Raw genomic sequence first — 27,022 nt, 5'->3', positions numbered from 1 at the left:
GTGTGAATGATTTACTGTCTTGTGTAGTGTCTTTTATTTCAATTTTTTTTAGTACTGTGTATTTTATGATAGAGCCAACGGTCAATGTAACCTCACCTATACCATGTTTGGTCTCTATAAATTGATACTTTAAAGATCGAAATGATTGTGTACATGATATGCCGATAGCCGCGCAACATATTAGTATTACAAGAATCTTTCTTAGTTTCTTCATCAGAAACCAATCCAGCTGCACATGCAAATGAGCACGCTTAAAACAAAGATTCATAAATCAACCACAGAGGAATCTTCCCGCTTGGAAATTCCACCTTTCTCATTGGTCAAGTAAACCCGGAGAGGTGGGGCCTTTCTCAGGCTTCATTAGAGACAAATTCACAGTGACTCCCCCTCTTCTTCTGGCCTTCACAGCTGCTTCTTCGTGTTGATGTCTGTGGGGACCCCCACTGGGGCCCATGGGCCCCAGCAGGCCGTGACTCATACTATGCCTTCACTCTCCCAACAGTGTCAGACTGTATTTTCTTCAATCCAACTCAGAAGAAAACTGCAACTTTACCATCATTGAATGGGCAACCATCTTCGACTTCCTCACTCCTTGGTTGCCTGCGTGGCCTTTCTGGCCCAATCTGCATGTGGTCAGCCATGTGCTCATGGAGAGAGAGAAAACCTTCAACCAGAACAGTGTCAAACAACCCACTAAAGTTCATAATTTCTTCTTCATCCAACGGAGAAGAAAACATTTGCGACTTCCATGTTTGGCACTCACTGAACCATCAACATCCTTTTCCAAGAACTTACAGAATTGTTTCCACTGCATACACCATGCAGGTATAAATTTAATGAGGTGCTCTGAAAATGATAAACTGATGGTTCTTTTCATAGTTAAATGGATCTTTTCCATAGTCCCATTTCCTGCTTCCAGTTCCATTCTGTCACTCACCATTTTACCTATGCTTGTTTGTATGTGTGTTTAGATTAGGTATGTTTATGATTTAGTTAATAAAACTTGTGCACAATACGTATTTGGTTCTGATTCTCTGCTTGCAACAAAGTTTACTTTACGATTTTGAAAACAGGCTCTTAGTAGTACTGTACGATAAGAAAGACATTTCCCTCCCCCGGAATTAAATATTTCTTAGAATTAATAAACAATTAACGCTGTGTTCACGGGACGAACAGGTGGGTTGATTGTAATATATAAATTTTACTACATTAAGTTAATTCTATAAACTGATCCAAATATTCATAATCAATTATAACAAGTTATGATTGATTATTATTTCTTTGAGCTAACTCGTTACATGTATTATGTGGCTCAAGCTGATATCCTTTGCTTGTAATCTGCAGCCAATATGCTTGCCCGCTCTCTCTACCGCTAACATTTAAATGGTCTGTTTCAGTACTTGCTGTAAGCTGGTGCAGTTTTCTCTCTGACACCTTCCTCTTCCCCAGCACCACATGTCTAGATCTGCTCATAGGGCATATCATGTCAAGTCAAGTCACCTTTATTTATATAGCGCTATTTACAATTAGCCTGGGTTTCCCCATACTGCCTTGAGCAGCGCGATTTTATTCACGCTGCAAGGTAGTCTGGCTACCATGGGCTAATTTTTCCCCTGAAATAGGGAACCAATCACAGAACGGGGAGGGAGCAGCAAGACGATGACGAAGTATATGCGACACACCGAAGCAGTTTGTTTATCTATGGATCCAACATGACAGACGTAAAAATATATGCATATTTAGTTTATCAAGCATCTCATCTACAAAAATATGCCTGTATTTCAAGTTGATAAAATAATTTAAAATCCACATCAGTTTATTTGTGCCGACGCGCCACCACGCCCTCCCAGGATCTATAACGTTACCTAGGCTACTTCCACTTTTAAAAATTCATCATAACCGCGCGCGCGATCTGCTTGCAGTCGTCGAGATGGATGCTGAGGAGTTGAAGAAAAGAATAGCTAGTGGAGATTGTAAAGTTGTCGACAATACGTCATCAAAAATCAAGTCCAGTGTGTGGGAGAAATTTGGAGTTATCTGAAGAAAATATTGTAAAAAGCTTTGCTGCAAACATTTTCGTGTTGGATAGCCGCAAATGTGGAACTTCATCCCTGAGGAAGCACGCAGATAACTGGTAACAAAGCAGTTCTATCGAACGGTATTTTTCATATTTAACACTGTTAGTATGTGTGGTGTGCAGGGCGTGTTTGAACCCAACATTGTCAGATGTAGGCTAGACGAAATTGCGTGGCATATAGTGGTGTAGCCGCGTCTGTTCGATTTGTGTGGTAACGTTAGCCATGTTCTTAATGTACCGGCCTTTTGACAGCTTCGGCTGAAGTTGTCCTTGTGTTAATTGTCGTGTAACTTCTGTATGACCTGGCAATAAACATTTTTGTAAGTGTCTATAATGTGATAGTCTAAACTGATTTTATTTAGGGTGCGGGTCGGGTGTCGGTTCTATTTTAAGCGGGGCGGGTGCGGATTTACAAAATCGGACCCGTGCAGGACTCTCTGGTGTACACATAAATCTCTGACCCATCGTCGTCTTCTTCGTTGAATATCTGTCGCTCTACTTGCGTCATCTGGTATAATTTGAAACGATTGGCTATGAGCTACGTACAGGCGCATTTGATAGACATTTGTAGCGCCCAATAAACGGCTCTGGGCATTCGTAAACCACGCCTCAAATACGAGAAAATGAACATGTAGTATCCAGACCACGTCTCAAAGAGAAAGTGGTCTGACGTTAGCCAGGCTAATTTACAATACAGATTGTATCAAAGCAGCTTCACATTGATAACATGAAAATAATACAACACAGTTTGTTTCTAGAAGAAAATTGCATCATCGTCCACCCTTAATAAGGCAGATCAATAATATTGTTGAATATTAAATGTCCCCAACTAAGCAAGCCAAAAGCCAAGGCAACAGTGGCAAGGAACCAAAACTCCATCAGGTGACAGAATGGAGAAAAAAACCTTGGGAGAACCCAGGCTCAGTCGGGGGCCAGTTCTCCTCTGGCCAACGAGCGAACAGTGTATGATTATGATCCAGGCAGCATTACAGGTCAGAGGTCAGATTGGTCGTGTCGATGAGGCCTTCACAGGGCTGATGAGGCTGGCACTTCAGGGATGCGTCATGGTTAGGTCCAGGTACAGATCCACCATCTGATCTGGATACGGCCGAGGTCCACCTCACTTCAGGAAACGGAGAGTCTTGTTGACACTTCAGGACTGCATTGTCGTCGCGTCCAGGCGCTGGTCCTTCTTCAGATCTGGATACGGCCTGGATCCGGCGGAAGAGGAGAGACTAGTTGACACTTCAGGACTGCGTTGTCGTCCCGTCCAGGCACCGGCCCTTCATTAGATCTGGTTACGGCCTGGATCTGACGGACTGCGGTAAACCTCGATATAAACAGAGAGACTAATATTAGCGTAGACGCCATTCTTCTTATGATGTAACGAGTACATCAGGATTTATGGGAAGTGTTCCCGGTTCCGGCTGGCCTAATCTATGCAGCCTAATATGGAATTATAGAAGTCTATAATGTGTTGTGTGTATGCTAGGTCAAAGAGTTGTGTTTTAGTCTTGCTTTGAACTGACAGAGTGTGTCTGCTTCCCGGACAATGGTAGGAAGACTAAAAGACTAAATAGAAAAAGTATCTACTGCCAGCAATCGATTTTGATATTCTAGGTATTATCAACTGGCCGGAATTTTGAGATCGCAGTAGACGTGAAGGACTATAATGCGTTAAGAGTTCGCTCAAGTACTGCGGAGCTAAACCATTTAATGCTTTGTAAGTAATCAGCAATATTAAAAAATGTATATGATGTTTAATAGGGAGCCAATGCAGTGTTGACAGAACTGGGCTAATATGGTCATACTTCCTGGTTCTGGTAAGAACTCGAGCTGCTGCGTTTTGGACCAGCTGTAGTTTGTTTATTAAGCGTGCAGGGCAACCACCCATTAGAGCATTACAATAATCTAGCCTTGATGTCATGAACGCATGAACTAATTGTTCCGCATTTGTCAATGAGAGCATATGACGTAATTTAGATATATTTTAAGATGGAAAAAATGTGGTTTTACAGATACTAGGCACGTGACTTTCAAATGAAAAATTGGTATCAAAGAGCACACCCAGGTTCCTAACCGACGACGAAGACTTAACAGAGCAACCATCAATTGTTAGACAGTATTCTAGGTTATTACGTGTGTACGTTTTTTGTCCAATAATTAGAATCTCTGTTTTTTCAGAATTAAGTACTAAGAATTAATTACTAGTCATCCAATTTTTTATATCAGCTATGCATTCCGTTAATTTTGTGAATTGGTAAGTTTCGTCTGGGCGTGAAGAAAATATAGAGCTGCGTATCATCAGCATAACAGTGAAAACTAATGCCATGCTTCCTAATGATATTTCCTAAGGGTAGCATGTACAGAGTTAACTGCAACGGTCCTAGTACTGAGCCTTGTGGTACGCCATACTGAACTTGTGATCGATAAGACATCTCTTCATTTACTGCTACAAACTGATAACGGTCAGATAAGTATGATTTAAACCATGCTAGTGCAATTCCACTAATGCCAACATAATTTTCGAGTCTATTTAAAAGAATGTTGTGGTCGATAGTGTCAAATGCAGCACTAAGATCGAGTAACACTAATAGCGAGATACAACCACGATCGGATGATAGGAGCAAATCATTTGTGACTCTAATCAGAGCAGTCTCAGTACTATGGTATGGTCTAAATCCTGACTGGAAATCCTCGCAGATATCATTTCTTTCTAAAAAGGAACATAGTTGTGAGGATACTGCCTTTTCTTAGCCTGGCTAACGTCAGACCTCTTTCTCATTGAGACGTGGTCTGGGAACCACATGTTCATTTTCTCGTATTTGAGGCGTGGTTTACGAATGCCCAGAGCCGTTTATTGGGCGCTACGAATGTCTATCAAATGCGCCTGTACGTAGCTCATAGCCAATCGTTTCAATTATACCAGATGATGTATGTAGAGCGACAGAAATTCGACGAGGAAGAAGACGAAATAAACTTGCGTTCTAAACTACTTAGAACACTATCTAAGGTTGCATCGAAAGGTAATTTCACGTCTGCTGCCATGTTGGATCCATAGATATAAACAAACTGCTTCGGTGTGTCGCATAGACGTCGTCATCGTCTTGCTGCTCCCTCCCGTTGTGTGATTGATCCCCTCGCTGAGGCGAAAATCTAGTCCATGGAATCCAGACTGCCTAGCAGCGTGAATAAAATTGCGCTGCGCTCAAGGCAGCATGGGGAAACCCAGGCTAGCCTTTTCTAGTATCTTTGACAGAAAAGGTAGATTCGAGATCAGCCTGTAATTGACTAATTCTGTAGGATCAAGTTGTGTTTTTTTAACAAGCGGTTTAATCATAGCCAGCTTAAAAGATTTCGGTACATATCCTAGTGACAAAGATGAATTAATGATATTAAGAGGATCTGTGACCTCTGGAAGCATCTCTTTCAGTAGCTTAGTCGGTATAGGGTGTAACATACATGTTGTCGATTTAGATGAATTATCGAGTTTAGTAAATTCTTCGTCTCCTATAGCAACGAATGAATCAAATTTTTCTTCAAGGAGACTACAATGCACTGCCTGATGTGATACTGTAGTAGATGGTTGCATAGTTCAGGGTTCATACACATTTTAACCAATACTTTTCCATGACTTTTCCATAACTTTTCCATGACTTTTCGGCACATTTCCATGACTATGTATTCCTGAAAATGTCAGTCGACATTATAAGAATAAAAATATGTGTAAAAGTTTACCCTCAGAGGTTTAACAATAAAATGGATGACAATTTATGGTACAATCCAAAATAAACATTTATTTAAACACACACAAAGTGCAAGATCTTTGAAGGACAGGATAAAATACATGTACAGTGTCCTCAGTATTAAAGGATACTTTAAATATGAAACTAAAACCACAAGTAGGTGGCGGCAAGATCACGGTCTTAATAAGCGAGTTGTTGGAGTCATTTATTCAACCGATTTGTTCAAACGGCTGATTCATTCAGAAAAACAAGTGATTGTACATTGAATCGTTAAAATGATTCGTTCAAAACGCGGATTTCATTAAATAAATTTTAAAAAATCATCGATGTCTGTTGGACTATACGGCTTCATTATGAAATTCTCGTTGGCGATATAAAGTGAAAATTGACAATATTGTGTCCAAAAAGTAACTCACAAATGTTAACTTTATAGTTAATTTAACTGTTGTATTAAATAAATAGCACATTTGCAATTGTGCAAAGGAAAACGGCACTCTTGCTCATGTGATATTCTAATATGACAACATAATATGATATAAATATAAGACAAAAACTCATTTGGGGACATCAGTGCATCACTCGCAGTGCCTCGTACATAGTTAAAACAATGATTACAAAATCATCATAGTTCATAGACAATATCGCACACTCCTAAGCACATAAAGAATGAACTTACAATTGAACTGACATTTACAGGAGACAGACGTAGGCTTATATGCTGCGTATCGTTTCACATGCGGCCAGAGCTGCAATCCTCTTTCCGCTACGTTAACATTCTCGACCCACCGGTGCTTGCAAAACTTTAGCATGCTCGTGCCCCTTTCCTGGCATTTCAATTAAATTTCTGTCAGCACCGACTTCGCCTCAGGCAACATCGCAACAAGTGAGTGAATCGGAAGTGAACTGAACGTTATGCCGCCCGAATATAAGGACGTTAAGACAACGCGAAATATTTTTTTTTATTAACCCCCTGAGGTCTACGGTATCGGCGGCGATACCAGCTCGCTTTTTTTTTTTCAGTGTAAAAGAAACTCATAAATACTCTGTTGACTTTGATTTTTCATAGGAGTTTCGTACATCAATCGATTCTGTTAAATGTGTATTATTTGTGTATACTCATAATAAAAACAAAGTGTTGAGCTTTTCGCCAAATAAAGAAAAATAAACACGAAGCGAGTTCTGCCTTCTCTCTGTCAGTGTAGTCCATTCTGAAACGCGTCCGAAAATTAACTGTAACTCACCGAATACTTCTCACACAGACACGTGAGATATGTCTTTATGAAGCTTGAAATCTCTTCTTTTAAATGAAGTAATTTATATAAAAAACTAATGTTTTCAACTCATGTAATCCGTTTGAAAGCAAGGAGAGGTGCCGTTTTTCCTTCTGCCTCATTATCTCTATAATGAGTTGAGGCCGCCCCGCCCCCGGCGCTATTCAAATGGTAAATAGTTTAGGTGATCTAGTATGCATCGCATACGCCCCCCGATCAATGCCATAAAAACACAGTTTCTTCATCAGACTTACTGATAGTTCATCGCGTTTTGAGTATGGCACGCTTCTCCAGTAAAGACGTCCTTCAGATGATTCTGGACAGCGAGGACGAATGCTTCCTCAGAGGAACTCAGACTAGAACGGCAGCATTTTGAAGAGCGAATTCCGCCGAGGACACAATTTCGGAGTAAGTTTTACTTAAAAGTCTTTTGTCTTTTATTTTTCGTGTTCGCATTTATGAGGAAAAAACAATATTACGTGACAGTTCTCCATTATGGACGCGAGCGCTCTCGCACTAAAAGACTTTCAAACTTTCACAGAGAAACAGAAACTCCAAATCCTTTCTTTAAAACTAATTTCGTTTTGTATCAATTGTATCTTAATTTTAATCATTTTTTCATTAACAAATTTCCTGGATTTAAAGTAAATATAGGCTAGCAATCACAACAATAGGGTGCTTGAACTGGAGATCATCATTAACCAGACCGTAGCCTACTCGCCTCACATGTCTAAAAAATGTGAAATATATTTACAGAAAGCTGGTTCTAAACAAAACCATCCAAAACAAAAAACTATGTAGCCTAATAAATGTGCATTTCTCCGGTGCGTTCACTAGCCTACTGCGAAGATCGCGAGTCAATAGCCTATCGTCAACTTCATCTTTGCCAGAAGTTAAATTTAAATTGCATGTGTGAATGAATGATGATGTTTTAGCAAACTGTATTGCTATACTGAGATGAGTAAAAATCGATATTTGTATAAGCAACGTATTAAACTGCAAATTAACAATATGCCCTAATATTTCATGAAAACAACGTTACAGTCAGGCAAAATATGAAAGACAACATCTTGTTGACTAGATTTGAGTACAGTTTTTACTGTAGAATATACTGCCACGTCAAATAAGCTTTTGTTTAGCAATTTCTATATCTGTTTTTGTCAAAAATAAAGTCATCAACTAAGATGTTAGCTGTTCCAATGTTGACTATATTCAAACTAATGAATACATAGATAAAATGTAGGCCTATAATCTTTTTTTTTTACAAAGAAAGAGTACACTTGAAATATTGTTGAAATTGTAATTATTGTTGTAATTGTAACCTTTTTAATAAAATAGCAAAACATATTTACAAGATAGATGTAAGCAAAATCTTAAATGGTCAATATAAGTCTTCTTCTAAATATATCTTTTGTCCTTGCATTGTGGCTCAGTCAGTGTCACACCTGAGTGAATGGCTCATCATTATGCAGAGTGGGTGGGACATAGTATTCTAAGGTGTAAACCACTCCTCGTTCACGCCCCCCTCGCATAATGGCTTTCCAAGCAAAACCTGTTTTACATCAATTTAAATCAATGTATGGTTTTATGTGAACGATAAAGCAAGACTATTTTCACATAATTTTGAAGAAAAAACTCTAGGCGAGGACATCCATTAGTCAAAAGTCTTATTGACACATATTTACTATGTGTTTTGTGGCCTTATTTCAGAAATTTTAGTTTTTAGTTTTTTCAATAACCATGCATAAACATTATTCTCTCAAAAATGAAAACATGTACATACACGTGGCTCACATATTATGGTAGCCCTGTTTGTGCTAAATAGAGTGAATTTACACCTTTGCCATTAATATGTTTATATGCAACTGAAAAAAGCACAAATGTCAGGGCATGTCAGAACATCTCAAGGGCCCCAAAAACAGCCTAGACCCCAGAGGGTTAAACAGTTTTTGTATTAATCACATATTATGCTGTGTTAAAAAAAAAATTCCATGACTTTTCCAAAACTTTCTGGGTCTTTTTATTTTTTCAAAACCTTTCCAGGCCTGGAATTTGCATTTTTCAAATTCCATAACTTTTCCAGGTTTTTTTCAAAACGTACGAACCCTGATATAGTTATAATTTTCTCCCTGATATTATCAATCTTGTTAGTAAAGAAGTTCATAAAGTCATTACTGCTGTGCTGCTTGGAAACGTCTGGGGTTGAAGATTTATTTTCTTCTAAAAGGGTTGAAAAATAAGCAGATCTAGCAGCTTTTAAAGCCTCTCTGTATGCAATCGAACTCTCTTTCCATGAAATGTGAAATACCTCTAGTTTTGTTTTCTTCCAGTTGCGCTCCCTTTTTCTGGCTGCTCTCATAAGGGCCCGAGTGTGCTCGTTGTACCACGGCGTTGGACTATTTTCTTTAATCTTCTTTAAGCGCAAAGGAGCAACTGTGTCTAAAGTGCTGGAAAAGAGAGAGTTAAAAGTTTCTGTCGCAATATCTAGTTCTTCTAAGCTATCCGGGATGCTGAGATGATGAAACTGATTAGGAAGATTATTGATAAAGCAATCTTTAGTGGCAGAAGTGATAGGTCTAACATATTTGTAACACGGAGTCGGCTTTGCAGCCTTGGCTAAATGAAGTTTACACGAGACTAGATAATGATCTGAGATGTCATCGCTCTGCTGCAGAATTTCAACGGCATCAACATCTATTCCATGTGATAATATTAGATCTAGAGTATGATTACGACAATGAGTCTTTCTTTCTTGCTCTCTTTTTCTTTCTTTCTTACTTTCTTCTTAAATTATCTTTATTTCTAACTTATCTATGTATCTATCTATACAATACTTTAAACTTCAAGATTTTAAATCTTTCTTTCTTTCTTTCTTTAATCCATCCAGACTAATTTTCCATTCTATCTAATATTTTTAATTTATCTATCTCATAACAACCACCCAGAACATAATGGCAACCACCTAGCAACCACCCAGAACAATTATATGATAATTTGATAGTTTTTCATGTGACGGCAACACAATATTTTATTGTTATAAAAGGGTCGAGAAAGATAATAATAATAATGTGATACTTCAAACTACTTTAAACTTCTCGCTCAAACTTTTCCAAGCCAACTTAAAGTTTGTCTCGTTTGTCTCGTAAAGTTTGTAACTTACTGTACAAACCAAAACCCCACAGTTGTTAGAGTCAGCCAGCCTCCACTGTTCTGGGTACTCAACAGTCCATTTTCCCAAGTCCCAAGAATTTCAGAAGGCATTGCTTTTGTACAAAAGAAAAAAGAAATTAATAAATGTACATTAGTAAATAAAGATAACAATTCTGACATTTACAAAGCACATAATACCATAGTATAGCCAGGTCCATCGCAGAAATTGACTTGTAGTTGCCAGTGAGGTCGTAAACTCGAATACGATTCAGCAAACCATCCAAGACCTTTACAAAATAAACAGAAACCGCTTTAACCAGAGTAACAACTGTTGAGTAAAAATTAATTTTTTTATCCACACATACCCACAAAATGAAGTGATTTCCCTTTTCTGGGCTCTGTCCACCAACAATTCTTGTATGCATGAAAGGGTTAATCCATATAAAACAGCGCTTAATCTTGCAAAGTACATTTTACAAATATTCTTACATAGGCTATATAAAATAAAATTATACAACCCTGTCTCTTTTTGTTAAATTTCAGTTTTATTGATCAATTATAGCCATTATAAAAGTATAAGTAGCCTAAAAGGTATAAGAAGCTATACAAGTCAAGAAATAAAGTAAGTAAAACGATTCAGTCAAACATAAGTCAGCAGGCTACAACGTCAAAGATAAATAGCCTAAATAATTTAACGTTATATAAAGTTATAAAACTAAACTTTGCCCTCAGCCAAAACGATTTGCCAGGGAACAAATGATAGATTAATGAGATCAAAGATCGTCCGTTAGATATAGCCTACACAAGACGAATTACATCTCATGTTTAACCACTAGACTAGAGACATCAGCCATCGGCAAACGTCAGCAGCACTAGCCGAAGTAAGGCTGTTCCAGGCGGGATACATGAGCGCTGAGCGCCCGGTGTTCGCTTGGATCTCACAACTCCGAAAACGTCAGATAAAAATTTTAAATAGGTGCTATCTGTATAAACAAACATATTTGAGATTGAAAACGTACTCGGTTACTAACGTAACCTCGGTTCTCTCTAGAAGAGGGAACGAGTACTGCGTAAGATATCTTATGCTAGGGGAAAATCCTTTTCCGCGAGATATTGAAGCCAAAAATTATCCTTAATTTTTAATAATGCAAAACGCGTTGCGGCAGCATGCAGACATAGGCGAGACAGCTCGCGCGCCTATTGGCTGCTCTGCGGCAACTGCAGCAGCCTATCGAGCGAGGCCTGGCGTGACGCCAGACCCAATCAGGGCACTTCGCGCCCGCTGCGTCACGTCCCGCCGAAATGGGCGTGGTCTAGGCCTATAAATACCGCTCGCAGGCAGCTATTATCTGGTTTTTCATCATCGAAGCAACCAGAGCGTGTGCATGCACGGCAAGATATGCAGTACTCGTTCCCTCTTCTAGAGAGAACCGAGGTTACGTTAGTAACCGAGTACGTTCTCTTACGAGAGGTCTCTCGTACTGCGTAAGATATATTACGCTAGGGCACCCAATGCAAAACGCTGTGCATGCTGAGATCTGACACCAAAGACCCAAGGGCGAAAACCCGGGGTACATATAGTGCGCAATCACTCAGGGAACTCACAGGGAGTCCGGGAAGAGGGAGGGGCGGAGCCGCACTCTTCCACATATGACAGCGTCGCTTAGACGCGAATTTCATCATACAGACAGAGCGGGGTACGGCCTGAACTGATGGGAAAATGTGGGTCTTACACAGTTTGCCCAGGCACATCTCGTGCTACGGCTTTTCACTGTCGATCATTGAGCTATGCTCAGTAGACGCAGCATTCTGAGTTGATAGCATCAAGTCAGATAATACTGGTTAACTTAGACCGACAGCAGCCTGGCCTGCAGGGCGGGAACCTCTAGGTTGTAGAACCTTATAAATGTAGACGGGGAGGCCCAGCCTGCCGCCGTACAAATATCTTGCAAGGCAATCCCACTTGACCAGGCCCACGAAGAGGCCACGCCTCTCGTGGAGTGCGCTCTGACACCCAGCGGGCACTGTATGCCCTTGGAGGCATATGCCAGCGCTATAGCGTCAACTATCCATCTGGATAGGCTCTGTTTCGACGCGGCTAGTCCCTTAGAACGCCCGCTAAACGAAACAAAGAGCTGCTCCGTCTGTCTGAAGACAGACGAGCGAGACACATAAGCTCGTAATGCCCTGACCGGGCAAAGGAGGCTCGCGTCCCTTTCCTCATTGCAGGCAGGGCTGACAGGGAGATAACCTGCGCCTTAAACGGTGTGTTGAGGGATTTTGGAACATAACCGTGCTTAGGTTTGAGTATAACTTTTGAGTCATTAGGCCCAAACTCCATGTACGTCGCCCCCTTTATACATCCAGGTAGCGCGTTAATCAATCAAGCTGATGATTCACGGGCTGTCGCCGGTCAACATGATTGACGTGAGTTGATATTTATTTCAGACACCTGTCACGCCTGAGGCGTTCCCCATAGCGTCATTCTGACGTAGTGTCTCGTTCCCTGTTCTCAGGGAACATAGGTTACAGTCGTAACCTGAGACGTTCTCTGGGTTTGAGCAAGAGCAGCACCAACCCAGTAGGTGGTGCTAATGTCCCAAATTTAGGTACGTGTTAACACGCGATTTACGCGTTAACACAACAGTTTCACACGTTTTGACCCTTTTGGCCTTTTTATTTTTTTAAATGTTAATTTTATTTAATGCAATAACAAATACAGAACAAGACAATAATAAACAAAGAACAATACACAATACAAAGGGTTACATTACATAAACATAAAACATATTATAGCTTCAATGATTGACACCATTGCAGAGTCTTACATGCAGCAGAGTTTTTGGAGTACCTCAAATAATTTAAATATATATATCAAAATCTTTCTTAAATGAAAAAAGGAGTTTGCACTTGTGAATATAAAATTTGGCAAGAAAAAGTAGCAGGTTGAAAATAAATTTAAAATGAAAAGACTCATCTAGACTCGTCTAGATTCAGAGACTCATCATACAGAAGTTTAAAAATAGATACCTTTTAACAAAATTTGACAAGTCAACCCAAAAGATTTTGCAATATATACATTCCCAAAATAAATGAATAATAGTTTCATCAACCTGATGACAAAAAGTGTTCTCTGTTAAGAATTGAACAATTTTCTTGTTAGACAATCTGCTGAGAGGACGTTGATCAACAAACAGATTAGTGTTGTCAAATATAGGTGGAGAGCATAAAGGACCTTTAGGGCCAGGTTTGACTAAAGGTTTCACACAATCAGGAATTGCCCCAAAAACTATGCCGTATTATCTCGGGGGGACTGGAAAAGAGAATTCTTGCATAAAGTGTTCATAAGAGAGCAAGACACCCCTTTCATCTAAAAGTTGACTCACTAAAAGTATGTTTTTGTCAAACCAATTATTTAGAAAAAGAGATTTATTTTTATATTTAATATTTTGGTTGTTCCATATAAAATAGCTATATGGTGAAAATGTATAATTATATACTAGGGACCAGCATATTAAAGCTTGTTTATGAAAACTAGAAAAAGGTAAAGGTATTTTAGAGATGCCATAGTTGCAGCGCAACAAAAAATGTAAACCTCCAACTGAACTGAAAATATAATTTGGGATAATATTCCAAAAAGATGTAGGATTGTTCAAAAAAGATGTTATCCACTTAACCTTGAAAGAATTATTAAGAGTGGAAAAGTCCACTAAGTCAAAACCACCCATTGTCCGATCAGCTATCATAACACTCTTTTTAATTAAATGACTCTTAGATTTCCAAACAAAGTTTACTATCATTTTGTCCAGCATTCTACAAAATTCCACAGAAACATCCAGAGCCATTGCAGGATAGATAACCCGAGATAACCCATCTACTTGTATCATCAGCCAGTTGGCTTATTAATAATGATTGGTTTGCAACAGAGATGCCTTTCAAATTACTAGTTTGAATGTGGATGGCTAATAATTGCATATGAAGCAGAAAAAGATATGGCGATATTGGGCAGCCTTGACAGATGCCTCTGTCTATATTAAATCTATGAGTTATGAGTACCATGCTGTAATTAATTGAACAAAGTTTGAATTGCATTGATAAAGTTGGAGCCAAAACCAAAAATATTCAAAGATTTAAGAATAAAAGGAAACTCAACAGAATCAAAAGCTTTATAAAAATCAAGAAAAAACAAGAAACCGTCATCAGGGATCAGATCAGAGTAATCTAAAATATCAAGAACAAGCCTAATATTATTTGAAATAAGTCTATCTTTCATGAAACCTGAAAGTCATCAATTATATTATCTAAAACACATTTAATTCTTTTAGCTAAAATCATGGCTAATATTTTGTAATCATTATTTAATAAGCTTATAGGTCACCAATTTTCAAGTTGAGCAGGGTCCTTTTGAGGTTTAGGGATCAAATTTATAACACCCTTTGTCATAGAGCTTGGAAGAGTTCCCTTATGCAGGCTTTCTAAATATACTTGGAGAAGAAATGGAGAAAGAAAATTCGAGAATTTCTTATAGAACTCTGTGGTCAAACCATCATTTCCAGTAGATTTATTAAGTTTCAGCTTGTCGATCGCCTCAGAAATACCTTTCATTTGAATAGGAGATTCACAGACTTTTGGCAATTTCATCATTTTTTGAAATACGGTCTGAATCAAGAGAATTAAAAAATAAATCTAAATTTTGTTGAGAGTGTCTAGAACGATAAAGATTTTTATAAAATTCTTCACAATACTTAGAAATGTCTTTATGATCTTTTAAAACCACTCCATTTATGTTAAGACTGTTTACAGAATTGAGATGATTACGCTGTTTCTCTAATCTAAAAAAATAATTGGAATTTTTTTCTCCCTCTTCCATCCATCTCCTTCTTGAACGAACAAAAGCACCCTTTGCTGTACATATATACAAGTTATCTAATGAGTTCTGAAGTTCAGCCATTTCTAATTTCTGGACAACATTGATACATTTTCAAAGGGGATGCAGGAGAGACGGACAATACTTTTAATAATTTTAAGTTACTCTAATTTGTCTTGCTTGGCTTTTTGAGATCCAACTTTGAATAACATTAACCTAATATTGTATTTTAATAGCTCCCAATTAGAACCAAAGTTATCTTCAGCTTGAGCTTTATAAAAAAAAAAATGAATTTTAGAAATTACAGACTGACAAGTTTCCTCATCCTCTAATAAAGCAGAGTTTAGTTTCCAATATGAACTGTATGTTCTTGAGTAAGCTGGGTTATCAAAAGACAGAGTAATAGACTTATGATCGGACAGTGGAGAAGGCAAAATTTCAACCTTATTGACGTAATCAGATAAAGAGTCAGATATTAACCAGAAGTCAATCCTAGACCTCAATGAAGAGCTGTTAGACCAGGTAAATTGTGAAGCATGATGATGTTTTTCCCTCCAAATGTCAGTCAGACCAAAACGGGAAATCAATTCACAGAGGCCTGATGATCCATTAGATATTCTAGGTGGTGATCTATCCAAAGAGCTGTTAATAGTTTGGTTAAAGTCTCCGCCCAAAATAATAAGCAAATTAGAATATTTAGATTTAAAATAGTCTAAATATGTTTCTATCGAATTAAACAATTTTAAGTTATTTTTTGCAGTGTTAAATCCATAAATGTTACCCAGGACAAAGATACAATCATTTAAGGTAACTAAAAAAAACTAATAAAAGAAGTGACCTTCAGGATCAGAGATTGTCTCTATTATTTTACCCTTAAACTTGTGCTTTAAAGTTAAGACTCCTGCTGAAATATTAGAACCATATGAAGAAAACAACTCATCACCCCATTGTGATTTCCAAAACTTAAAATCACTAGAGTTTGCATGAGACTCTTGTATAAAACAAAAATCAGAGCTAAGAGATTTAGCATACATTAAAATAGCTTTACGTTTGACGTCATTACGTAACCCTCATGCATTAATGGCAACCGCAGATGCACTAATAGTCTGTTAATCTTTCAATAAGCATTTTGAAGATTGAGAACTGTTACTTAAGTCAAAAACATGACAAAAAATGGCAGAACAGTACCACTAGCAACATCGTCAAATTCAAATCATTCAACGACCCCCATGTCTTGCAAATTAAGTTCTTTGCCATCAACGTACGCCTTTGGACCAACGAAGTAAGCGCGTTGTCCTTGCTGACGTGCTCTCTCAACTAGTGGCCAAAGTTTGTTACGCTGCACGCGATCCTCGGGGGACAAGTCTTCTGCGAAACGCAAGTGGTGTGTAGCAAGATAAGGAGAGTTCTTTACGGCTTTCCAAAGAGCATCCCGAAAATAACGCATTGTGAACTGCAGAATAATTCCGCGCGTTTTTTTATTGACCCCGTCGCTCCTCACTCTTCCCAAACGATGTACCACATCAATAAACGATGTACCACATCAATTAACTCGTGAGATTTACCAGCAAAAGCTGGGACAACAGCCTTGCATATATCCAGAACTTTCTGCCTGATGTTTTCTCCTGGTTGTTCGGGTAAACCGTGGAGCCGCAGATTCCATCTCCTTTTGTATGTGGAGAGATCCCGTACTTTATTCTCCAATTCACAGATTCGTCTTTCAGCATTTGTCACTCGCTTATCAACTCGCTCCACATCCCCCTTAACATCTTTAATTTCTTCTGCCAGAAATTCGACTGATACCTTCACTTCTTCGATGCCTTTATCGAGGATGTCGGCTCTTTCATTAATGACGGACTTGAATGATGTTATTATCATCATGGCTAAAGGGGAATGCAGATCTTCATCATCATCATCATTCTTGTTTCAGGTATCGGAACGACTGCACCAGAGTCGAAGTCCACAGTAACACTTGCACCGAGATCTAAAGATGAATCCATCGGCTTAGATTTACGCTTTTTATCCTTTGACATAGTTAAAAAATTCTTCCAACGGTTCGAGCACGTAACTCGAATATGTAAGGCCAAACTAGCGAAAATCTAAATCAAGGGATAGGCCTAATTCACGACAACGAACATCCCAAAAGCAAAGTTAAAAAATAAAATAAGTAACAGAACAGTCCCCTAAATGAACAAAAAGTGTTTTCAAGTATAAATCATGTAGTATTAAACGACATGCACTTTAAAGGGGTGGTATAATGCTCTTTTCACAAGATGTAAAATAAGTCTCTGATGTGTCCAGAGTGTGTATGTGAAGTTTTAGCTCAAAATAACCCACAGATATTTTTATATAGCATGTTAAAATTGTCACTTTTTAAGGGTGAGCAAAAATGCACCGTTTTTGTGTCTGTCCCTTTAAATGCAAATGAGCAGCTGCTCCCAACACAGGGGGCGGAGCTACAACAGCTTGTGTCCTGAAAATGTCAAAAACTTTTTTTGTTTGTTTAAATGTATGTAGCTGATGTCAGGGCCGGATTGGGACTCATTTTCAGCCCTGGAGTTTCATGCCCACTTTAGTTCACGACTGACTATGTTAAAATAATGTAATTAAAACCTCAGAATATAAGACTGCAATAGGCACACTGTTCTCTACAGCCTTGTAATTCATTGTAATTTTGAAAAATATCATCATTTCCAATTAAGTGCAAAAACAGTAGCCTAAGTTTTGCTTCACAGTGAAGATTTATTAGAACAGTAAATAACAGGATAGTATCAGAATCTATTTTCTTTAAGATTTAGTATTCATAAATATCCAAACATTGAAATGAAGAAAAAAATCTAATAAAAACAAATATATAAAACAAAATAAAAAATAAAGATTAAAATAAAATGTATTGCACTTTCTAATGACAGTATCATCTCTTTTTCAAGGAAACAGCTGCTTTACAACTTCAAATATTTTTCACAAATATGAGAACATTAGTTAAAGAATTAAACAAGTATTGCACTGTTATCTGACTTTTTTTTTCCACAGTATAACTTTCTAATGATCGTTTCATCTCTTTTTCCTCTGCATACGTTTAGCTTCAAGGAAACATGGACAACCCTAAAACATTAATAAACGCCTGAGCAGTGCACTGGTCTCTGCAACTTTATCTATCACAGTGTCATTGTCCAAAGACATGAGAATTTCTTTCACAGTGCACATGCGCATGAATGCCTCCAATTTCTTCTGGGTTAAAATGCTCCTGAGTCTGTTTTTTATGAATTTCACTGTTGAGAAGCTTCTCTCACAGGCTACTTGTGTGATGGACAGTGTTAATAGCAACTTGTAGGCGAGTCCAGTCACATGGTAGGCATCAGTTAGTAGATTGTACTGAGAGAGAATGAGATGAACACAAATGACACCGTTTTTACAGGAGGAACAAGTTTTGCTCTCTAGTTCGACATCCTGCTGTTCCATGGAAGGATCCTCATCACCTCCTTGTGGGATTTCACTAGCTGTCCTAACAATGTAACCCTCCAGAGGGGACATCTTTAGTCTGTCCCACTGAGATGCAAGGCTGTACAGTTCACCAAATAATGTGGCAACTGTAGCCCTGTCGTCAAACTTAAGCAGACATTTGCTTATTTCTTCCAGAGCTGAGCTGGGAAGTCCATTTTCCCTCACATGAGCAAAGTTTCTAGGGTCTAAACAGGCAAAATCTGAGCAAAGTTTTGCATTAGCAGAAAACCTCCTTCGGATACTGCCTATTACTGTGTCTACAATGACATTGTGTACTTTTACCTCAAAGTCAGTATCAGCTGATGCTAACTGCTCATCTTCTGCAAGCTCTCCTGGCATTCTTTTCTTTTTTCTGATCCTTCTCTCAGAAAAGGCAGCCTGCACTACAAGCTCACACTCTTCCTCCTCTTGCAACTTTCCATTAGCCCACTTCACAAACTCATCAGCTGCACACTTAACTCCTTCAAAGTCCCTAGCACACTTCCTGAGACCCTCCTCTGTTCCCTCAACCAGACGTTGAGCTGTGATGATATCCATTCCCTTTGTCTGTAAGTATTTTGAAAGGGGGGATGTAAGCTCAAAAATGCGAAGGAAGAGTTGAGCAGTGACCACTGTCTCATACTTCAAAAAGCCTTCTATGAATCCCTTTGCCTTGGCCCTCACAGATGGCTTTTGTGTACTGTCATCTATAATGGTGTCTAAAGTCATGAGCACTTCAAAAAACAAGCCTTCCTGAGGATTCCCGAAGCACCCAAACAGATGTTAGTGCCTGATCCTTAGCCCACCACCTAGTTGGCCCTATTGGGCACAGTCGTCTGTGATGCTTGTCCTGACTCTTCTCCTCCCACTTCTGCATGCGCTTGTATGACTCTCTTAAAAAAAACCCTATAAACTGACCCTGCATATTAGCTGCACCATCTGTTGAGTTGCCCACACATGTTCCAATGTCAGTATTAAGGTTCAGTAGCACTTTTTCCAGAAGCTCTACAAAATGCTGGCCAGTAGATGACTCACAGTCCACCATAGCAATCAGTCTTTCGTGAATGACATCTGTTACATATCGAAGTATGATTGAACACTGGTCTTTGGAGGTGATATCTTGGGTTGTGTCAATTTGAACTGAAAACATGCCAGCTTGTCTCACTTCTTCTGCTATAGTCACCTTTATCAGTTGGCTAATGACATCCACAACTTTATTTATTGTCTCTTTTGACAGCAGAGTAACTAGAGCGCCTCTGCCTTTTGCACCAGTTTCATGCTGCTTTTTGCTGTTTTCAATGCAAGTGTTAATATGCTGTTGGAGGCAAATGTCATATCTACTCAAGAGTAGAATCAACTCCAGGACGTTACCATGATTAACAGCAATGTTTTCTAAGCTAAAGGCTCCCTCTTCTTTATCTCCCCTGTAGCTAAGGCCACATTTGCCTATGACTTTAACAACGTCCACTATACGCTCCATCACCTGGCGTTTCTTTTTCACTTGCTCAGCACGTATAATGACATTTGGTTGCCAGTCAACAGGCTTTTCACTATTCTGCACTATCTCTGTGTCTTACTTTTTTCACGTTCCACTATCCTTTGGTGAGTGTGTTTCCAGTCTTTCATGCCTCCCTTTATGAAAGGGCCATCACTTTCCAAAGGTGCAAATGCCAAACAAACTGAACAGTACAGAGACTGGTTTTTTTCACAGTAAGTTAGCCACTTGCGGTTTGTTCCATCTTTGCTATTGAAAACCTTTGGTATAGGAACATTTGGGATTTGTTGAGGATGATAAGACATTTTTTTATGTATATCCTGTGACTGAGGTCGAGCAAAGTAATCAAAACTATCAACAGAATCATCTTTATCTGCCTTGTTCCTATAGCTTGTGGTTCTGGGTTCTGCTGCTGAGTTGTTGACTCTGCTATCTGTCCCTGAGTCGACTCTGCTCTCCCTTTCACACTTCCTTCTGTATCCCTAGACTCGAGTGCACCTGTATTTAATCACAATTAAAGCATATTGTAATCTTTAACATATTTGACATGGAAAGCACGTTCAAATTAAATTGAATTAAATCAAAGCAAATGAAAAATTTCCAAATGGCAAAATATGCAGGCTTAATACATATTACTTTTATCCTATTCCCTTTCAATCGTGGGCTTTGTATATTCCCTATCGTCTGATTAAAAACATAATGGGTCACTAGTAACACTTGGGCATATAAAGTTGTTATATTGTAACTAATGTGATCACTGCAAAAAATAAATAAAATGCTTTTCTTACGTAGTATTTTTGTCTTGTTTCCAGTCCAAATATATATATAAAAATCTTACATCAAGATGCATTTACTAAACAAGTATGAAAAAAACACCTCAAAATTAAGTGATTTTTGGCTTAAAACAAGCTACATTATCTGGCAATGGGTTAAGAAAAATAATTGTTTTAGATTTAGCTTGTTTTAAGCAACAACAAAAAAACAAAATCACTTAATTTTTAGGGTGTTTTTTTTTCCAGAAAACAAGACATAATTTCTTATGCCATTTCACTTGTCTAGTAAACGTATCTTGAATTAAGAATATTTAGATATTTGAACTGGAAACAAGTAAGATACTAAGTAAGAAAAACCTTTTTTTTTTCAGTGATAATGTTTGCTTATTCACACACTATGGTACAACAGCAGCTTACCTGTGTCTTTCACAGTGAGAGCATTAGTCTCTTCACAACTGGGTCCTGGCTCTGTTTCTGACACTAAATGAAATTTTTTACATTTATTTCTCACCACAAATATCCCCTTTTTACAAAGCTTTCAAATCAAGTCATGTCAGTTTCATTAATGTATTGCTGTATCATCAGGTATCATTAATTATCTAAGGGCATTTTTCATTGAGCAGGGCTCTTCATTACTATCAGTTCTTCTGAATGACAATCCTTCTTACCTGCCCATTCTGGTGTGTTGGGCTCATGACTGGAGCTTGGTAACGTTACTGGGCCTTGCTCTTCAACTGTTAGCAGCAAACTGGACTAGAGGCGGCTGCTGCTGAAGAGCTACAAGAAAAAGTTTGATACATGAACGGTGGTTAGCTGACAACGTTGTTTTGCACAGTCGCTAGCATCTTGCACTGCTCCTAACTACCTTAACGTGTTAGCTTACTTACCGACCTCGTCGTGTTTGTTTGTTTTTTTGAGGAAAAATGAGCTCAGCTTAGAACATTTGGCCGCGTCAGTTTCCAAAGCTTTCTTCTTTTTTATTATGGCCTTTTCAGCGCTGCCTTTGCGCTTTCTGTTATCCATTTTTATCTGACTTTTTTATTTTGAGCAACTTGCAAGTCAAAAGATAATCACGTCATCATTATCCTGCAGGCTGCACTCTGCGAGAAAATATTAAATAAAAAAGAATGGGACTGCGGTAAAATAATAAATAAAAAGAGTGTGGCTGCGGTAAAAAAAAAAAAAAATTCAACCCAGTGCCATGACAACAACGGCCCTCACGGCCCAAAAAAACATACCGGCCCACCGGGAACTTTCCCGGTGCTCCCGATTAGCCAATCCGGGCCTGGCTGATGTGGAGTTAACTATCTTTTAATCATTGATTAGCATATTCTGTCTTGATAATCTATAAATCGTGTTCCGTGGGCGGGGCTTCCCGTTGATTCAGCTGCCTTTGCCTATTGCCTTTTCTTAAGGACAAAGGGATGTGGTCAATCCCACAGATCTGTAAGGTGGATTGGTCACTATTGTGATGTTCCATATAGTGTCTTGCCATGGGATAGTTGGTGTTACCTGTGCGAATTGCGTATTTGTGTTCAGCCAGTCTGTCCAATAAACGCCGCTTGGTTCTTCCTACATAAAAGACTTCACACATAGGACATTCCAATCTATAAATGACAAAGGTAGTTTGGCAGTTTATAAAATGGTTAATAGTGAATTCCTTTTTAGAACCAACATCATGAAAATGTTTGGTTTGTCTTACATTAGCACAATGGTTGCAGTGATGGCATTTGTACGAACCTATGGGCCTAGGGCCTAACCATGTTTGTTTTACTTCTGGTTTAAGATAACTGTGAACCAGTCTTGTAGGGTGGGACATCTTCTAAAACTAATGAGAGGTGGTTCAGGAAAGACCTGACTTAATACCTCATCACTTTCAATAATTCCCCAGTTCCCTTTCAAGGGAACTCCCGTTGCGTCGAAAAGCTGACGCTATGGGAACGCTTTGCGTGATGACGTCTTGAAGCACATGTAAAATCAGTCCAATGGTGTGGCGGAACGTCAGAGGCGGGTGACGTCACGTACCAGGAAGCTATAAAAGCCGGCCCGAAACAGAAAACGAAAGCTTTCTGAGTCTTCAGTTGCGCTCTGTGTTGAATCTGTCCTTGTTATTTGGTGTTGTCTGTCTATATTATATATATATATTCAGTATGGCGAGCAAGCAGCAGTTTAGAGTGTGTGTCCATCCCTGCCCGCGTTATTTAACGGGAGGTGATACTCACACTCTTTGTGTTGTTTGTTTGGGTGAGGAGCATGCCCAGTCAGCACTCGAGGGTGGTGACTGTGTGCATTGCGACGCGCTTCCATTGCGCACGCTCCGATCCCGCTTGGCTCGGTTCAATCCCGATCGCGTTCCCCAGGGCTCGGGTCCCGCCGCGGCTGAGGCTCGGCGGCGATCTCAGACCTGGGGTTCGCAAATGGATCTGTCAGTGGATGTTGAGACGGGCTCTGCCTTATCTCAGCATCAATCTGACAGATCCAGTGCCTCTCATCAGGGTGTGGAAGCACGCATTGCGGTTTCTTCCCCCCCGATAGAGGCACCAATACTGCAACTGTCCAGCTCTGAGGAGTTGGATGTTGTGAGTATTGAAGCTGAGTCTGAGGATTCGCCACCTCAGTCTCATGCGTTTGAGGAACTGCTCGATGTTATTACTAGAGCAGTTGACAGACTATCTATTGAGTGGCCAGAGGATAGGCAGGACGTTCGTTCGAAAAGTAAGCTCGACGAACGCTTCCTGCCATCTCGTACACAGCCTCAGCGAAGAAGCCTTCCGTTTTTCCCCGATCTCCACACCGAGGTGTCGAAATCGTGGGGAAAACCGGTTTCATACAGAGTGTATGCACCACAAACATCCCACTATTCTTCCATTCACAAATATAAAGAATATGGTTATGGGGAGATGCCGAAGGTGGAGGAGACGCTTGCGAGCTATCTCTCTCCAGCAACGGCATCTTCCCTGAAAGCTCCTTCACTTCCCTCTAAGCCAGTAAAATTCACATCATCTCTGGTTCATAAATCGTATGCAGCCGCTGGTCAAGCTGCAGCGTGTCTGCATACGATGTCTATTATGCAAGCCTATCAGGCAGAATTATTGGGGGATTTAGAGGAGGGCGGGGGAATTGGTCCTGACACAGTGGCTGAACTACGCAGAGCCACAGATCTGTCTCTCAGGGCCACCAAGGAGACCGCTAAATCAATCGGGCGGTCTATGGCAGCCCTGGTGGCCACTGAGAGGCATCTGTGGCTCAATTTGAGCGATATAAAAGAGAAAGAAAAGCACGTTCTCTTAGATGCTCCGGTTTCCACTGTTGGTTTATTTGGTGATGCAGTAAACAGTGCGGTAGCTAAATCTGCAGGAAGCTGCTAAACAGGCAGCTGCATTACAAAAACTTCTCCCCCGCCGTTCTTTCATTGAGGCTGCTGAGCGGGAGCAGCCTCACTCCTCTAAAAAGAGCGCTGAACATCGTGCCACTCAAAAACAGAGTGTGTCCTCTCGTGCTCCCCCACAAAAATCTCGGGGACACGGAGGGCGCTCTCAAACCCAGCAGTCTTCGAGGGGTAAAACGGATCTGCGGACCGTTATTACCGCCAAGAAGGCTGCTGGGAAAAAGTCCTGATGTCTGAGGGCTCAGGACAAATGAGGGTAGTCCCCCCGAAGCAGAGCGGTTAACACCTCTTTTCACGGTGCCCGTCTCTCTTCGGTGCCCTCAGGGGACCGTTCTGCCAACCCTGCCACCTCTGGTGTTACAGGGCGCAGCGGTCTCCGGCGAGCACATATCTCAAGGTCCACCCGGAAACGTAGTGGCCTCGGGATGCCCGCCCCCTCTGAGGAGGGTGCTAGAGCAGTCTGTTTGGTCGTTCCCTGCCGGTGCGCCGTTACAGGGCGACGAACCGACTACTCAACAGCAGGAGAAAAATACGGTGCCGTCTCTCTTCGGTGCCCTCAGGGGACCGTTCTGCCAACCCTGCCGCCTCCGGTGTTACAGGGCGCAGCGGTCTCCGGCGAGCACATATCTCAAGGTCCACCCGGAAACGTAGTGGCCTCGGGATGCCCGCCCCCTCTGAGGAGGGTGCTGGAGCAGTCTGTTTGGTCGTTCCCTGCCGGTGCGCCGTTACAGGGCGACGAACCGACTTCTCAACAGCAACAAAATCCAGAAACCAGTCTCGAGAGACTGGTACCTCTAGTAGAATCTTTGACAGCGTGGAAGCTACTGTCAAATGTTTCTCGTTGGGTCCTGCAGACCGTGGAAAAAGGGTATTAGATACAATTCTATTAACGCCCACCGCGGTTTATGGGGGTCCTGCCCACAGTGGTGGGCCCCGAGCAGGTTCTGGTTATGGAACAGGAAGTAAACACTCTGTTAGAGAAAGGGGCCATAGAATATGTACCCCCCTCCAACAGGGAAACCGGGTTTTACAACCGGTACTTCATAGTTCCAAAAAAGGACGGGGGATTGCGTCCCATTTTAGATCTTCGAGTTCTGTACGAGTACATGCAGCTCAAGTTCAAAATGTTAACCTTGAGACAAATCGTGCCACAGATCAGGTCCGAGGACTGGTTTGTCACGATAGACCTCAAGGACGCATATTTCCATCCATCCGTGTCATTGGAAGTTCCTGAGGTTTGCTTTCGGGGGCAAAGCATACCAATATCGAGTTCTTCCATTCGGCCTGGCTTTATCACCCCGCACTTTCACCAAATGCGTGGATGCAGCTCTGGCGCCTCTGCGCCTCCGGGGTATTCGCATCACGAACTACATCGACGATTGGTTGATTTTAGCTCAGTCGCATTAGATGGCGGTTCAACATCGAGATGTTGTTCTCGCCCATATGAAAGAGTTGGGGTTACGGCTGAACGCCAAGAAGAGTGTGCTTTCTCCATTTTAGAGGACCACTTTTTTAGGCGTGGTTTGGGATTCAGTGTCGATGCAGGCGCGCCTGTCATCGCCACGCTTCGATTCCATCCTGGCAGCTGTGAGAAGTGTAAAGCTAGGCCAGCTACTCACTGTCAAACAGTTCCAGAGACTGTTGGGTCTCATGGCAGCAGCTTCCAACGGGATACCTTTTGGACTGCTGCACATGAGGCCCCTGCAGTGGTGGCTCAGGACCAGAGGGTTTTTCCCCGAGGGGCAACCCATTTCGCACAATCAAGGTCACGCGGTGATGCCTACGTGCCTTGGTTATGTGGAAGAAACCTTGGTTCCTGTCCCAGGGCCCAGTGCTGGGAGCTCCTTGTCGTCGCAAACTGCTAACGACGGATGCTTCCCTCACGGGTTGGGGAGCGATCCTGTGGGTCGCTCATCTCAAGGTCTGTGGGAAGACCATCATCGTTCCTGGCATTCTATAGCCTAGAGATGTTAGCTGTCTTCCGGGCTCTGAGGAGCTTTATCACAGGTCTCAGGGGACACCATGTGTAGTACATACGGACAACACGTCGGTAGTCGCCTATATCAAGGGGGTTTGCGCTGGCATGCCATATCCTCTTGTGGTCCCAGGGGAAGTTGCTGTCACTCAAGGCAGCCTACATCCCCGGGGTCCAGAATATAGGAGCAGACACTCTGTCGAGACAGGGGCCGAGGCCCGGGGAATGGTGGCTCCACCCCCGAGGTGGTGGAGCTGATATGGAAATTATAAGTGGATCTGTTTGCGTCTCGAGAGACGTCTCACTGTCCACTTTGGTTCTCCTTCACGCATCCAGCTCCTCTGGGACTGGATGCTATGGTACAGACGTGGCCGAGGCTACGTCTGTACGCCTTTCCCCCAGTTGCTCTGCTCCCGGGAGTTCTGGAAAGAGTTCGCAGGGACCGGGTTTCCCGATCTTGTGTCCCTCCTCGACGGGCATCCTCTGGAGTTACCCGTCAGGAGGGACCTTCTGTCCCAGGCAGAGGGCTCGATATTTCACCCTCGGCCAGAACTGTGGAACCTGTGGGCTTGGCCTCTGAGGGGGCCCAGCTCATAGAGTCAGGTCTCTCAACCGAGGTTGTTGAGACCATTCTACAGTCCAGAGCTCCCTCCACGAGGAAACTTTATGCCCTGAAGTGGAGAGTATTCACTTCTTGGTGTAGTGACCGTCGGTTGGACCCAGTCCACTGCCCAATTGGTACAGTGCTGGAGTTCCTGCAGGAACGGTTCACTGCAGGTCTGACCCCGTCCACTTTA

General features: G+C 41.0%; 1 long non-coding RNA gene across 2 annotated transcripts; it reads right to left on the bottom strand.

Moving 5' to 3' along the window:
* Nucleotides 1–9,466: 9,466 nt before the first annotated feature.
* Nucleotides 9,467–11,719, bottom strand: LOC309506794. Of its 2 annotated transcripts, XR_014208913.1 has the most exons (3): nucleotides 10,443–11,717; nucleotides 10,054–10,357; nucleotides 9,467–10,021 (listed from the first exon to the last, which is right to left on the bottom strand). It is a non-coding gene; the product is annotated as an uncharacterized lncRNA (long non-coding RNA). The 2 variants fall into 2 exon arrangements; XR_014208912.1 differs by having other exon boundaries at nucleotides 9,467–10,357; nucleotides 10,443–11,719.
* Nucleotides 11,720–27,022: the final 15,303 nt, after the last annotated feature.

This window comes from Leuciscus leuciscus (assembly GCF_965113295.1).
Source record: "Leuciscus leuciscus genome assembly, chromosome: 9".
NCBI lineage: Eukaryota > Metazoa > Chordata > Actinopteri > Cypriniformes > Leuciscidae > Leuciscus > Leuciscus leuciscus.
Note: the sequence above shows the minus strand (reverse complement) of the source record. Positions and strands in the feature narration are given on the sequence as shown.